Source organism: Cyanistes caeruleus, chromosome 1, assembly GCF_971803275.1.
Source record: "Cyanistes caeruleus chromosome 1, bCyaCae1.hap1.1, whole genome shotgun sequence".
NCBI classification, from domain to species: Eukaryota; Metazoa; Chordata; class Aves; order Passeriformes; family Paridae; genus Cyanistes; species Cyanistes caeruleus.
In genome coordinates this window covers 139,043,457-139,056,259 of record NC_141701.1, presented here as the reverse complement: position 1 = coordinate 139,056,259, position 12,803 = coordinate 139,043,457, and positions in this window count along the sequence as shown.

Here is a 12,803-nt window from a genome sequence, read left to right as displayed (position 1 = left end):
ATTTTCCCTGTTGAACAGACGCATTCTCATATCCTTTTGTAGTCAAATCCTAGGATCTGACTGAAGCTGTTTTCAAAGAAAGCAATGTATCTGGTGACTGAAAATCTAAATTTGATTTGAAAACCAAATACAAATATTTTGTATTCTAATAAATTTTTATTTTTTTGTACTGAGGACAAAAAGGAGAACAGGAACTTCAGCTTGAAGATTAAATTCAAGATAAGTGCCTAAACCAGAGACAGTACTCCAAATCCATTTTTTCCTTTTCTTTGCTGCCAAGTTTTTTTTCTCAAAACTAAGAAGAATATTTGCTGTTGCAGTGATAAAACTGTGAGCAGCAGAGTTCAGTCATGCCAGGGAGAGAATATGATACTTTACATGAGCATGTCAAGGTAATATCAATTAAAAAGAAAAAAAAAAAAAAAGAGAAAGGGGAAAAAAGAGGCACAGAGTGACTTTTTAAATCTTTCATACAGATCTTATCTATTCATAACCCAAATCAAAGCAACTCTGATTGCTCTATCAAGTGTAATATATAATTAAGGCAATTCAGTCCTAAGGTTTGGGGTTATCGCAGTTCTTTTGATTTGAGTCACTGATTGTCTTAGTGAAAGAACTGGTGGGGAGTTTTTTGACAGAGAGGTTTTAATCATAAAGAAAAAACCCCATCTGTCAAAAGGAAAACTTTACAGTGAGGATAAAGCCTGCAGAATAATCAATAGCCCAGGACTTCCAGCACTTCCAGGAGCGTGGTAGTGCAAGTCTCAGCTGGAGCGATGCCCGAGCCCCAGAGCTGCTGTCTGGCCAAGACAGGGCCAGGCACTCTCTCCTCTGGCCTCCAATTAAATTAAAATATTGCAACAAACACCCAACTTCTGGGCTGCACATTCAGTCCCTCAGTCTCTCTGGCCGGTTTTGGTTTGGCCCTGGTACAGAGGTGAGAGGTTTGAAATGTTAAGAAAGCACTCTCTAGCACAGCACATGTAAGCTCTGAGATCTCTGTGAACTCTCCTGCCCTGGAGCTTGACCTCTGCGAGTCTCTTTGAATGTTCATTATACGAGAGGCCCAGGGCACACATGAATTCCTGCCTTTCCATGGCACCCGTGAGGCTGGAGGAGCCGGGCATTCGCTCACTCTTTCTGTGTGTTCCTGCCCTGGTGAGTCGGGGTGTGAGCTGCACACAGATTTTCCAACCCTTTATTGGTGAGGGTGCAGACATTTTGAGGAAAGGATTGTGCTGGCCTGTTCCATCTGCAGTGTGTTTAAAGCTACACGTTAGCACCATACAGTTAGGCCGAAAGGTGTTAGTGGCTGCCAACAGGGATGTTCTGGCTCCAAGGAAAATAACAATCCTCGTTAAAAATAATGGGTGTGCCAAGCAATCGGCCAGGCTACGGGAACAAAGCAATCAAGCCCCTTTATGAGGTAAAAGCAGCTGGTGGCTGAGGAAATACCAGCGGCACTTGCACGCGGGTTTAGGAGCCTTGCAGCAAGGAGGGATGGAGTTGTGTCCTCCCTGCCCTCCTCCCTCCCTCCAGCCCTTCCCAAGCAGCAAGGAGGGATGGAGTTGTGTCCTCCCTGCCCTCCTCCCTCCCTCCAGCCCTTCCCAAGCTGCTGCCCCTCAGCGCCGGCTCTGGGAGCTCAGCTGGCCCCAGACAAAGCAGGGTCACGGAGGCCTGGGGGAACAGGCGCTCCCAGAGCTGCGGCTGCCACCAACAACACATTGACTGAAGTAACACTGAATCTGCTGTCCTGTATTACATTCATACCTTTTTTGCTTTTACGCCTCTGATGGTTCACTATGTTTTTGGTTTTTTTCATAGTGAATGGAAAGGAATAAAATAATGCCGTTTCTCTATTATTTTTAGTATAAGAATTTAGTGCCTCATAGCACATTTTACTGAATGTTAGACTGAGCAAAAGGAAACCATAAATTCCTATCCCAGCCATGCTGCTTACAAGGTGATGTGTCTCTATCATGTGCTCTCCATTTGGGGTGGGATTTACATTCTCTAACTTGAGTTAGTCCAAAGTGTGTAGGGTAAGTTATTCATATAAATATATTTCTGAGTCAGCTGAGTGAGAACTGCCTACACAAAGAACTTCTGCCTGCCCTAAACAAGGGTTCAAGACTGTGTGCTAAGACTGGCCTAACCTTAAGGGAAGTCTATATGATTGACAGCTAAATTTAGAGTATTGAAGATAGATGTGATGAATTCCACCCTTTTAATCTCAAAATCTTGTCCTACTTAAATTTAAACCAAGATTCCTTCGTATTTCAGTGAGATGAGGGTGTGTTCTTTACACATCTCTTTAAGAGAATTTCTTTCTCATATTTCAAGAGGAAAGTGCACTAAAGTCCCTGAGACCCCAGATCCAGATGAATGCCTTTCTCTGTGTCCCATGTTACACAAGCAAGGGCTACACTGGTTAGTGCTAAGTGGGAGAAAAAAATAAGCCTCCTTGTTTTTTTTTGATAAATTCTTGATCTTTGTCTACCTCACAACTCTGTTACTTTGGAAATGTAATAAACATTTGTTAAATGCTTCCTAGGTGGAAGATATGAAAATCTCTCTGTTTATTAATAACAAACATTTAAAAAGTGAGTATTGAAAGCTTACTCCTAATCATATTTACTACTAAAATATTATGGAGGAGATAGAAACCAACATAAATAACTACAAGCCTGACAAGCGATGCAGCCCCAGTCACAGAAATTGAACAATTCCAGTAGGAAACCATGTTAAAAAAAATTAAATTAAATAAAGTCTTCAGTTCCAAAATGTTATATTGAAATGCCCACCATCTACTTTAACCTCTCAGAAGTGAGGAAATTTAGCAACTGAAAATCTCTCCTTAATTCATCTCATTGCGCCCTGTTAATGGAAAACCTATTTGTATCTAATAGAACAAGGCATACCAATAGAAACCTCATATCTATTGGCAGGTTGTGTAAATCTTTATAGCAATAGAGTAGATCCAGGTGCTTTGGCAAGGGGTGTCTTCCTTCAGGAGTACTGCTGGAGGGAGACTGTATTGATCGGCTTTGCAATTATTGATCAGACCATGGCAATCACTAAAGACAGGGAAACATTTTAATTCTGCATTGTGTAGGGTCATTTCTGCCTTTAAAAGCAAACAAAAAAAAAATCCATCTATTTTTAGATAATTTTATATCTGTATAATTTTAGGAGTATCATTAAAAAAGAAAAAAAAGGTATTAATTCAATGGGCTATTAAGGAAGCTAGCAGTATGTCCTGCAGACATTCCCAGTCTTCACATAAGACATTCAACAATTAAAATTATTCAAGGAAGATCCAGCTGAAAATTCCAACAAATAACTGCAGATCAAGACATTGATTGTCATTAGACTCTTCTCCAGCCCTCACTAATTAAACTTTGGCTACCTAGGTTAATCAACAGGCTGGCTGCCCCTTTGGAGCAGACCAAGAAATCTGCCAGGTCCCTGGTGGCTGTTGCTCCACTGCACACACAGTTGCCTTTGTGTTCAGAGCCTGTGACTAGACCCAAGTCAGACTAATTTGTCTTAATTCAGTTCAGTTAGAGGGGGGTAGGTTGTAGATGGGCTTATATTTAACATTCAGCAAATCAATTTATCATGAGCTTGTGCCTTTACTGGCACATCTTAAACTGACATAAGTAGATGGCCCATGCTGTGGCTTCTTCTGGCACACACAGATCCAATTCAGCATAATAGCATCAAGTCTCATTTGAAGATATTTGTAATAATGTCTTAGGTTTTAAGTGGTAATTATAATATTTAGTAGTCTTTTAACCCAGATCTCTAGATCTCTAGATTTCAGTAGACAAATGGAAGAGGGCTTGTCATCAAGATGCTTGGGGAACTGCTATTTAATCTTATCTCAACAGAAATGCTCAAGGAAGCCAGAAGGTCTGTGGACATTTCCTACCTGTTCCATCCTCATTTTATTCTACTTCACTGATGATTTATTCCATGATTTGAATGCACTCATTCATGGCAATGAGTTTAGTGCACACAACTTCTTTAACTTTGACTGATGCTTTTTCCATTTCAGTGGAATAAATAAAGCTATCAGCCTGACTGTTCTGAGTTATTTACCTTGGAGTATGCCACTGACACAGGGCAGTTTTGCTCTAACTTGCAGCCTCTGTAGAAAAAGAGAGCCCCAGCTGAGGACAGCATTCCCAGCCTCAAGAGAATGTAGCCATGGAAAAAAGGATAGGAGGGAAAAAACCAGGGAATGCTATCTTCTTTACTTAGACTGCCTGAGAAAATGTATCACTGCTTTAAATCTTGCCCATGTAGCATGAAATATGAGGTCTTTCCCTTAGGTAACTTACATATACAAAAAATAAGTAATAATGTTATAGAATTTTCTGTGGGCAACTTTCTTATTTTGAGAAACCTTGAGTTCTGCTGTGTCTTTTAGAAAGTGACAGTTTGTTATAGGGAAAATACAGAATTCTACAAATAATCACAGAGTGTGCTGAATACTGGATATTGGCTTGATCTTTCATATTTAATTGATGTTTGCTATGAAAATAAAGTTCAGCCAAGCAGAAGAAAAAAGTATGTTGTGCCATATTAATTTTAGTTGTACAAGCACATAAATGGCCATTTGATCATTCCATAGGTTAATTTCATACCCCTGAGAAAGGCTCAGTCTGGCTTTTTTTTCCTTGTTGAAATTTCACATTAATAAATAAAATTGAGTGTTCATGCTTTGCTGGACAGTAAAACTCAATGATTAGAAGCTACTACTGCTTGTCTTGACCACTATGCCTTTATTTTCTCCTGAGCACCTTCTAGGTAAGGTGAAATGCTATGTCCCTGAGGCTTGAACCTCACGTTTTCTAAAATATGATAGAGAGAAATGCTTTTCAAATGGAAAGGTGATTTTGCTGCTGTGTCCCAGAAAAAAAATAAATTGCAAACAACAGCACAGAATCACAAAAGAACAGGGCCAACATCATTTGACACAAATGGAAATCTTTCAGTTCTTATCAATAGGCTTTAATCAGACCAGTATTTCCTTATTTCCTAGTTTTGTTTAGAAAGATCCTTTAGACTTAGAGTGAGAATTAAACCCTTCTCTCCCTCCCCCTCAGTATTTAAGATCCAGGCTTTTGTAATAGCAGCATTTTCCTGCAATGCCTGCAGAATACCAATGAAATATTTCTTCCCATAGTGACACTCAACCATCCTCGAGTGGGAGGCACAGTATTTACAATATCCTACGAGGCTCCCTCTTTTGCTTACTAGGTTCCTTCATCTGTGTCTGATGGCTTATTACCAAATGCTGTGAGAACACATGGAACACCTACACCTCACGAGAAAGACAAACTGAATGGCTTAAAACACACAGCCTTTCAATGACTGACTCACAAATTATCACTTGGTGAATGGGGACTTTATTGCACCTACATTCCTGTGCCAAATTCCGGTCGACAAAGTGACACAGTATATAAGTTTAGATGAAGGTGTTTACTGGTGGATAAGATAATAAAGAACTCATGGCTCAAATGTTTTGCACTCCTGGACTTTTCCCCAGCTCATTTTCTCTTTAAAAATGCAGCATGGCAGAATTATCCAGCAACCAACCTGCCTGTATATGGATACTCTGTATATGGGATTCTGTAATGAGTGTTTGTTTTTAAAGCATTGCTAAGGGTGTTACTCTGGTAGCAGTCAGGGTTTCTGGAAATAATCAGTGAATCCCAAGTCAGAACAAAGGTGCTAATGTGGTACCAAGTTCCTGAGTAAATAAACAATTGCTAAACAAAATCTTTTCAACAGCATTGCTGTGTCTGTGTCAACATTGTGTTTCCTCCGTGAGTCATCTGGTCAGCAGCACTCCAGCTACATGGGAGAGGTCACCCACTTCCTACAGCTCTCTGCCCAAGACTGAATTTTGTGTCAGAATATACCACTCAGGATTTCCTGTGAGCCACAGGAGTTCCATTTTTTGGCAGGATTAGAGAAAAAAGTCAGGTTAGAAAATCCTGATGGGCATATTTGAGGGGAAGAAAAGACATGGAAGAAATGCTGTTTGTGCCAGCCTCAGTGTCCATTAGCTAGTCAGACACAGAAACATATTTGATCTTATTGCCCAAACACAGAGATACTGAATTTTAATACACAGGAGGATGCCTCAGATATTTCTTATTCTGTGGATTTATAGGAAATTGCTAATAAATGGGGGGAAAAAGGCATCCACACAGGCACTTATTTGTTTATTTCTAATATCCAGGACTTGAGTAAAAACCACAGATCTTTTCTGTGTTCATAACTGGATCCAGAAACAGGAGTTACCTGCTTTCTAGCTCAGATGTAGTGAAGTAGCCATTCTCTTCAGATGATTTTTATTAAGTGTGGGAATCCTCACAGAACTCCTTGATTTCACATGATTGCTGCTAATTAAGAGATGTAGAAAGCATATGATCAGTTCATCTGATAGGATTTTTGCCAAGGCAGTTTATAAAACTCGCAAAAATTTTGCAATCTGTGTGTTGGTCCTGATTCAGCTTGAGATTGAACTCCAGGGTCTGCTTTTGAATGTCCTCTCAACTCATTTTCTCTTCCTATCTCTTGTTAAGATGCTCTCCCTAGTCCAAGCAGAGATGTTCAGCCTTTTTCTAATAGAAATACAGTAAATCTCTCCTCTGTCATCATAATGCAAGATTCTTGAAAGAATCACTTCACAAATTTCAAACTAATAACTTATAATTTTTCACTGATAAAACACATAGGTGGATAATGTTCCATCACCAGTGACTATAATCACCTTCAGCCTCAATTCAGCATCCCAGGTTCTGGCTTGATTAAGTATTTGTCACTTCTATTTCATCCTCTCCTGACAGAGATAACTTTGTTTTAAGTCAAACTGTCATACTCCGGAGTTCAGGAAGGACATGAAAATGTCAGGTAATAATCCCTCCTCAATCTTTTGAGTAGGTAACATTGCTAATATGCAGAACCATTAGTATGTTAGCATGAATTTAGCTTAATCATTTGCAGCAGTTCAAGCTTTATTAAGATACCTTAAAGCTGATCTGGATAAGCTTCTCCCATCTTTACGTGGTTTGCTCTGCTTTCAGTACTTAACAAAAGGCACGTTTAATCTTGAAAATTCTCCTGAACCTTTGTAGCTTTATTTTAAATGAACTTCACCAGTCATTTGAGCACTTCAAAAAAGCAAATATAATTTTTTTTTTTTCCCAAGGAAACAACTTTTGAAAAGTAATCTGTCTCCAAACAGATTGTCTATGTGGTTAACAGTGTGTCTATGTGGTTATTGCCATCTCTGGATGTTGGAGACTGTCATGCTAACATCCTTAGTCATGCAAATAAACAGAAAAACTGCCACATTTAACAGATATTCGAAAGCTAAAAAATACTTGAACAAACTCATCAGACATTAGTGAAAAATAGTTTTATGTTCTCTCATTTCCATCTCTCTTTGACTTTAGCAGGATAATATCTGATACCTCATTTTCTCTCTCTTCAGGTCAAAACATCAAGAAGGAAAATGTTTGCCTCAAGAGTCAAAACTTCAGAGAAAGAGAAGAAGCATTATCTTTTCAATATGTTTATGGAACATGTTAAACATTCAGCATGTTTAAAGAAAATGATCTTTGACATATTTATACTGTGAAGGGGCTAAATGTAAGGTTTTACATTTGAAGTTTCTATCTGTATCTTCTATTAGACAATCCTATCTTTTTACTGTAGCAGGATGGGATTATTGGTGTACTATACCCATCCACCCACCCAACTCTCTTCTCTGATTTCTTTTATCCATTGAATCACTGTTTTGTTTTGGCTTTTTTTTATAGCATAACTCAGCAGCAATATTTAGCACCAGTTCACTTTCTTGTTACTTAAATGTATTTGCTTGAAATGCGTGACACCTGCCATGTCTCTACCTTCAATAATGATGACTAAACACAGCCAAAGGGTAGTTTTGTGGCTGATGAGTCAATTTATCTGCAGGAGTAAATGACATACACTTGTTCATGAGTAAGTCTTTGTAAATAGTGTGCACTTCAGAGGTGAAGAAATTTTTTGGTTTGAAGACTGCAATTTTGTGTACAGTACCCAGCCCCTCTATGATGTGGCTGCAAACATTGTGTAGTTTCTGTGCTTATTCACAAGGAATTTGCTTGTATCACTGAAGCCTTTTAATCTGAATGTCTCTTGAAAATCTTGATCTCTCTTCACTTTCCCTCATTATGTTTGTAGCCTGTCTTCAACTGCAACACATTAAAAATAGTGTTTTACTTTCAAGCTTACAACCCAAGAGCAAACTAATGGTTTCTAAGTCATGCCTTGATTGAATTCAAGTTATTTCCAAAAATTCAGGTTAACACAGAATTGATAGGATCATATTTTCTTTGTGGGAATTTAGACTAAGGTCATAATCACCTTTTTCTCAACAACATTTTAGAGAGACATGAGGTTCTGCTCTGAGATTTATTTTCAATTTGTCATTCCTGAGCTTTATGGCATGGTTAGTTGATTTCCCTCTTTCTTATTGGCTCCAATGGCTTTTTCCATGTCATCTGTACTTTCTGTACTTATGTGGTATCTAACATGGACCAGCAGTTACTGCTCACTATTCATTTCTTTCACCATTTCCCGCGCTTTTTTTGTTTTTTCGGAGTTGTAGCATGAGATCCTCTCCAAAACCACCAGGGTTTTAACAAAATAACTCAGTAACATATTTTCTCTGTCTTTTACATTTCTGTGTGCCACAGTTTCCATTTCCCTGACTGCAAGTATTTCAATGTTTTGAAGCACTGGGGCTTGCAACAGCTGCTTGTTGAGGTTCCATAGAAGTAGGACCTCATAGTCCAGACTACTTTTCACTCTGCCTTGCAGAAATTGAATTCCCTAAGATAAAAGAAAGAAACCCCTCTAAATATTCCAGAAGTAAGGTGAAGTGTGCTGTGAGTTACTCACAGTGCCAAAAATGCTGTTCTTTGAAAAGTATGCTTTAATTTAAAAATCCCTTTTCTGGCTGTCACTTTGAATAGCTCTGAGGTGTAGTAGAAGGTAGTTCTCTTCCTCTAGACCAGGCAGAAGGCATGTACCTATCTTAATTGTTAACATTCAAAAGTTAGGAATCATGATAAAAGATTCATTTATTTGGTGTTTCAAGCACATATTTTTCCTTGCAAGAAACATAATTTTTTTCATCTTCTTACTCACTTCACAAAGCCATTAGAATTTACTGATGAAAAACTATTTAGCAAAGATTAAGTATCTGGAATTCATAAAGCATCATATAACGAATCAAATTTAATATCACTGAGATTAAAAGTTTACCAGGTATTGATTCTAGATATTTCTTCTCTAACTTCGTAAAAGAATAAATCTAAATGGCCAAATTTTCAACAGATATACATTGTTATTACTTCATAGAAGGAAGTGGAGATACATTCCAATGAACACCAGCTGAATATCTGGGTCTGAGATCATACAAACTAGTTTGTATTAACCCCAAGTGTTTATTGGCTACACTCTTCCCACTAGTATGTGCTGATGTGAATACATTAAATATCCTTTGGGAAATTAACTATTCTTATTATTGGGAGACATTAATCCTTACAATATATGCTATTTTCTTGATGGAAGTTGTCATGGTTTAATCACAGCCAGCAACTAAGTACCCTGTTCCCCTGCCCCCGAGGGATGGGGAGGAGAATTGGAAAAAAAAGGTAAAAGTCATGGGTTGAGATAAGAAGAGTTTAATAATTGAAATGTAATATTAATGATGATAAAATCATAATGTAATGAAAAGGGATTCAGTGAAGAGGAGATGGGGGGAAAAGAGAGAGGGGGGAGGGAGATAAAACCCAAGGAAGACAAGTGAGGCACAGTTTTTCACTGCCTGCTGATTGATGCCCAGATGGCTCTTGAGCAGCAATTGGCATCTCCTTGTCAACTTCCCACAGTTTATATATAGAGTATGACATTCTGTGGTATGGAATACCCTTTTGGATAGTTTGGGTCAGCTTTCCTGATTATGGGCTTCCATCTTCTTCTGCACCTCTTTGTTGGCAGAGCCTGAGACACTAAAAAGTCCTTAGTGCAAGCACTACTCAACAGTAACTAAACCATCAGTGATTAGAAACATTATCCTCATATTAAATCCAAAAAATGAAGCACTGTACCAACAAGTTAACTCTATCTCAGCTAAATACGAGTCAGAGGTATTATAAATTTTTTTTTTAAAAAATTAAAAAAAGAAAAATAAATAAATAAATAAATAAATAAATAAATAAAATAAAATAATAAAATAATAAGAAAGCATTTGGGAAGTGGAAGGTGTAAGAATCTAATGCAGTGTGCTCCAGAGTTTCTTCAGGTGGGAAGAAAACTTACTGGATTAGTATATTTGTCCTAATGGGGGTAATGGGTGTTTTATGTATTAGTTTTTAGGTGTGTGTCTGAAAGGAAAGTTGGCTGTACAGTACCAGAAATCTACATGTGCATTATCATATTCACCATATCATATAAGAATAGAAGTAGATGAATCCTCAATGGTTAATGACATCAGAGGGCTCTGAGTATGAGGTTGAAATAAATTAAAAACCTTGGTGGCCTCCATAAAGGGAAATAAATGACAAGTGAGAAGAGAAATGGAAAATAAAATGTGTGTGTTTATTTTGGCTGGCCTTTTTTTTTTTTTTCTTTTTAATTGCATTTTTATTTCCTGCACAGATAACCAAAAGAAGCTTAGAGCAGACTTTATGAGAAAAGGCACTTGGTTTGACTTGTCTTTACTTGTCTTTATTACCAGCAACTTTTCAAAAGTAGCCTTCAATATCACAGACTGATATGATGATTGAATCTCAAATAGCATAAAGACATTTGCTTATTGCTCCCCATGGGGAACTGATTTGTTATTTGTTTTAATATTTTATTTATTTTAATCTTCATGTTGTAATTGTATTGGTTCCTGAACATCATCTCAGGAGTGAGCTGTATTACAGTCAGAACCTAGGACAGTTTCAAGAGAGTGCTAGATAAACTGTTAATTCAACAATTCCCTATTGTTTCTTTCTTCAACTGATTCATTTTAAGATAAAAGCAAGAAGAAAAAATGTCTTTAAACTATTTGTTATGTCCTGGTAAGCAGTGTGAAGCATTGTCACATACGTGCAGTGCTTGGATCAATCACCTTTATTCCTTTCTCTCACACCACACAAATTTGTTTACACATTTAACAGGTTAAGGATGGTGAAATTCACACACTGTAGAAAACATTTCTACAGGAAGTGCTCTCACTAAAGTTATACATGATATCACTCTTTCTTGTGTGTTTTGGGTTTTGCTCTCTGAAAGAGGAGCTCACAGCGTCACCAAAATCCATGAGCCAATGCATTCCCCAAACTGAAACTTCCTGGACTATTCTGATGTTCTTCCTGCCCCTTTCTAAAATGTTGGTGTGCAAGAAAGGAACACTTTTTCACTCTGAGAGAGTTAAATCCAACATAACAAGTCCTAGCTGTTTATAGCAGATTTATTCTGCAGTAAATGCCCCTTTTCATGTAGCTCTATTAATTAATTTGGCAGACTTCAAAAGAATAAAAAACCTATTAAATAATTTTCCTAGAGACTAAAACATTTAACTCAAAAGTCATATGACAATTGCCAGGGACTGTGTTTGTAGACACAGTGAAGTAAGAATTCCTTTAGGAAAAAATGAGATTTTAATTATTGACTTCTAGCAAGACATGATTAACAAGGGTTTCTCATCCTCACTTATCAAATCCCAAGTGTCTGCTCCTGCATCTACTGTTTCTTAAGTAAAATCCCCAAACTTCCTTCCAGTTCTCAGAACAGCCTCATTAAATCAACTGTAGTTAAACCTCCAGTAGATTGGAACTGGTTAGGGGAATGTAGATGTAACACTTGATTACCTTTCTAAAGCTGATTACATGCATTGATTTTTAGAGATTGGTCAGCCCTGCCACTGCCAGTGAGCCACCTCCTCCCCACCCCCAGTTTTCCCAAGAACAGGAGTTAACCCCTGCATTTAACAGGCTTGCAGTAAACATGTTATTCTACTCTCAGGTGATAGCTGGAGTTTTTTCTCAGAATAAGAAAGCCCCACAAGTTCTGTGATCCATCGATGCTGTATGGTTTGTATTATCTTTAGAAAAGACACACTACCAGGGAAAAATATTGTATATCATCTCAGCAGGGGACTTAGAGCTGTTTAGCACTATGTAATTGGATCTAGGACTAATCCTTAACTTTGATGAGGCCAAGAGGAGTTACACCACTGCTATTTACAGCACATTAATGATAGGCAAAATGCTTAAGCACACTATCTAACACTTGATTGTAAAGGACTAAATACATTTCAGAATCAAGTTTTGGTTCAGTAATATGCCTTTGGATAATTCTTGTTTCCTTTCATCAATACACATAGGATTTCTCTCATTTGAAGCACACAGTAATTTCACAAGAGTAATAAACAAAAAATGCATTCAAAAATAATCATTTTACTCAACGATGAAGTGCCTTAGATCAATTTTGCAATAGTCTTCCTTTATTATATAACAGATAAACAAAAGGAATATTTAAATCAAAGAACTGTCTGTTGCTTTAATACAAGGTAAAACTTCATCCACGTTGAAGAATTCACTGTTGGTATTGCATTTCTTGGATTGACTGTTTGTCTAGCCACTGTGCAATATTATTGTAAAGTAAGTTAGAGGTAACAGAGCATTATTCTTCTATACCTTATTCATAATGGGATTAATTATCAGGCTGATCTTAATATT